Genomic DNA, 3,633 nt, shown 5'->3' with positions numbered 1-3,633 from the left:
CAATGCCTGTGAGGACAGAAACATTGGATCCTCTGGGACTGGAGTTACAGATAGTTGTGAGCTGCCATGTGGGTGCTGGGAATTGAACCCAGGTCCTCTGGAAGAACGGCCAGTGGTCTTAACTGCTGAGCCATCTCTCCGACCCCTCCTGCTCTTTTTTAACCCTATATTTTGTTAAGATCAAACTGCAAGTCAAGATTATTCCTCTGAATGGTTTGCATTTTGGGCCTATCAACCGATGGTCACGTTTTGGAGGGACAGTCCCTCCCATGCACACCGTAGGTTAGGGAGCATTTTTCCAGCAGCACTTTTGCTCCTAGACAAACTCCTCAGTCACAGGAGAAAACAAATGCAGGAGAATTTGAATGAATCAGAGTCATACACATTAATATGAAAATATCTGCCGTTTTCCAAATTAAAAAGGAGCTGCAAGTATGTGACCGTGTATATAAAGGCCAAGTCTCCAGAACAACACAGTCATGAACAGAAACACCACAGAGGCTGACACAGGCATGAGAAACACGGAACCAAGGGAAATGGCAGTTTGAGAGGTGAAGGGGATAGAGTCAGGGTAGCACCTTCAGAGAGACGTATACTGGTGAGCTTTATATTATCTTTGTGCCTTTTCAAACATTATTTCTCATTTCAGCAATTATTTTTAGAGACAAACTTTAGAAGCATATACTTTGCTGGAGCATTCTCTCTATTCTTCTCAAATCTCTTTAATTAATAAAGTAGCACATTTGAATGTAAATCCCACCTGCCCAATTCTTTCTCTTTTGTCCCTGTATTCTGCTACCAAAATGAATGGAAGGAAAGCTGGAATAAGGTGCGATATTATTTCAGAAGTAGCGAACCGAGGCTTCCTCTGCTGAGAACCAGAACTTGAAATGAATTAGGTTTGGTTCAGTCTGGAGTATTAATTGGATTTAATTATTTATGAGCTCAGTATCATAAGGGTCCATGATCCTTAAAAGAACTAATCACATTTCAAAGGGCACAGAAAACCATATAAATGCAATAAAGTCTCATAGTCTATTCATCAGCACATTATCCTGAAGTCCTATGGAAGGGGTGCTCTACTTAATACCCCAGACACCAACCCAGGCTTTTAGATCAGATGTTGTACAAAGTCATTTAACACCTATAGAGAAACAGCAAAGATTACACCCATACCACAACCCAATACATATTTATAAAGATTCGTGTGTATTAGCTTGGAAAACATGAGTGAATAGTAACAAATAAAGTGCCATAAAGCAGGAGGGGGCTTTCTGTGCACTAATAATGACAATCAGCTATGAATTGAGGAATATGATTAACTCTCAGCACTCAAGTGTTTGTTTCTTTTCCAAGATGGTCTGGTCCTATGACTGTAAGGTCAAAATTCCCTTATTCCCAGAGGGCAGGAACATGGTGTGATTTGTGTCCTACAGCCATTATTAAGTAGGCTTCAGAAGCCAGAGTTATTCATGCCAGTCACCTACAATAAGATGCGTTTTTTCCTTCTTCCAGGCCTGATTCCTGCATGCTTTGTCTCCTTAGTCATTGCCCACAGGACTCTGGAAAGTCGTAGGAATATGCAGGCACAGGCTGAGAGGCCAGTTTCACTTCCAGTGTTGTGGAAAGGGCCTGTATATCATGCGCCCGAGGCCTCTGCTCCCCTCTGATACTAGGACAGAGCTGGTGAGGGTGATCTCCAGGGGTATCCATGTTGAAAGTAATAAGATTTTTTTTGAGACAAGGTCTCTCTCTAATAGTCCTGGCTGCATTGGAACTCCATGTGTAGACCAGGCTGGCCTTGAACTCACAGAGATCTGTCTTCCTCTGCATCCTGAGTACTGGCATTAAAGGCATGTGCCACTACATCTAGCTACGATATCTTGACATCACGTTCATTCTCTGTGTTAGATGCACCAAGAATATAAAACAGTATACTTCCCTCCGAATGTACAACCTCGGTAGAATCATAGGGAAACACTGTAAACCCAAACTTTACAAAATGACTTACCGGTACTTTTCAGAAGTATCAAGACTATGCAGTGAGTGGTGCTTCCTGTCTTATTCTGCACTCCAGAGGCAGATTGTGGGCAGATCTCTGTGAGTTTGGGGGCAGTCTTGTCTACAGAGCAACTTCCAGGCTGTCCAGGACTACGTAGTCAGACCCTGTCTCAAAAAAAAAAAAAAATCATGAAAACCACAAAAAGGCTAAGGCATTGTCAAAAAATAGAAAGAAAAGAAGCATATTTGATAACTGAATGCAATTTGGAAGCCTGGATTAAATGCCTAGAGCAGTGGTTCTCAACCTGTGGGTCTTGACCCCTTTGGAGTTGAACAACTCTTTCACAGGGGTCAGTCACCTAAGACCATCGGAAAACACAGATGTTTACATTACAATTTGTAACAGTAGCAAAATTATAGTTATGAAATAGCAACAAGAACAGTTTTATGGTTGGGGGTCACCACAGCATGAGGAACCGTATGAGAGGGTCACAGCACTAGGAAGGTTGCGAACCACTGCCCTAGAGGGTGTCAGTAGGAAAGCAAATCAAATGTTTAAGCTTGAAGTGTTCCTGGTTATTGTTTCAATGGTAACACTCAGGTTCTGATCATCGGAGAGCAGTTACGTAAAAATTAATAGAGGAAGCTGGTGAAGATTACATGTTCAGTGCTCTTTTTTTTGTGATCCTGAATTCTATAATCACTTTAAAATAAAATACATTTTAAAATCTGGGGCTGATGCCCCTTTAAACACCCCATTAGCGATCACTGGTTCATTTGCTGTGCTGTGATTGGCTGTCTGGGCTTTCCATACAGTCTCTAGACAGTTTTGGTTTTCCAGTTCAGTTTTATTTTCAGAATTTCAGTGTGATGTTCATCTTTATGACTCTCCACTAAGCCCTGAACTTTGCGCATTTGTGGTTACGTCAGCGCTTTCATAATTAAAGTGACTCATCTGCGCTCCTCTTCCTGTTTGCTCCGTTGTGAAGGACTGCGAGAGACTGGGCCTGTTCAAGGAACCCATTCTGGCTTGGGCGTTCATCTCACTGTTCGTTTTCTACTTTTGGCAATCACTAATTTCATTTTCATTTTTTCTTTCTCTCTCCCTGGGTCTGCTCATTACTTTTTCTCAGTTCCTAGACTGAATATGGTGGTATTTTATTTGTACTGAAATGTGATTTTATTTGTATGTTAATAAATAAAGTTGCCTGGGGCTCAGCGCTAATAGCAAGCCATAGCAGAGCTGGGCGGTGGTGGCGCATGCCTTTAATCCCAGCACTTGGTAGGCAGAGCTAGGTAGATCTCTGTGTGTTCAAGGATACAGCCAACAGACAGTGACGAGGCAGTCATGTGGTTGGTTTTACAACCAATGAGAAGGCAGAACAGAAAGTCTATATAAAGACAAACAGACAGGAAGTAGGTCTCTTTTGGAGAGGTCCCTTGGCTGAAGAAGCTAACTGCAGCAGGCAGGTAAGGCTCTTAGCTCTGATCTCTTGGCTTTCTTCTTTGCATTGGTTCTGTGTTTCTTATTTAATAAGACGGTTGGTTACATCTACAACTGAATTCTTTGCTCATTTGTTGAATATCTTTTCATTTACTAGTGTGGGCAGTCATAAAGATACAGTTATTTCG

At 41.9% G+C, this 3,633-nt stretch overlaps 1 non-coding gene across 1 annotated transcript; it reads right to left on the bottom strand.

The window, feature by feature from the left end:
• Positions 1–1,515: 1,515 nt before the first annotated feature.
• Positions 1,516–1,718, bottom strand: LOC128112342 (small nucleolar RNA SNORA73 family). The gene has a single exon (XR_008218960.1). It is a non-coding gene; the product is annotated as a small nucleolar RNA SNORA73 family (small nucleolar RNA).
• Positions 1,719–3,633: the final 1,915 nt, after the last annotated feature.

The sequence above is a fragment of the Peromyscus californicus genome, unplaced genomic scaffold (assembly GCF_007827085.1).
Source record: "Peromyscus californicus insignis strain IS unplaced genomic scaffold, ASM782708v3 Scaffold_16__1_contigs__length_79575227, whole genome shotgun sequence".
Classification (NCBI taxonomy): domain Eukaryota; kingdom Metazoa; phylum Chordata; class Mammalia; order Rodentia; family Cricetidae; genus Peromyscus; species Peromyscus californicus.
This window is presented reverse-complemented; position numbering and strand designations above follow the sequence as displayed.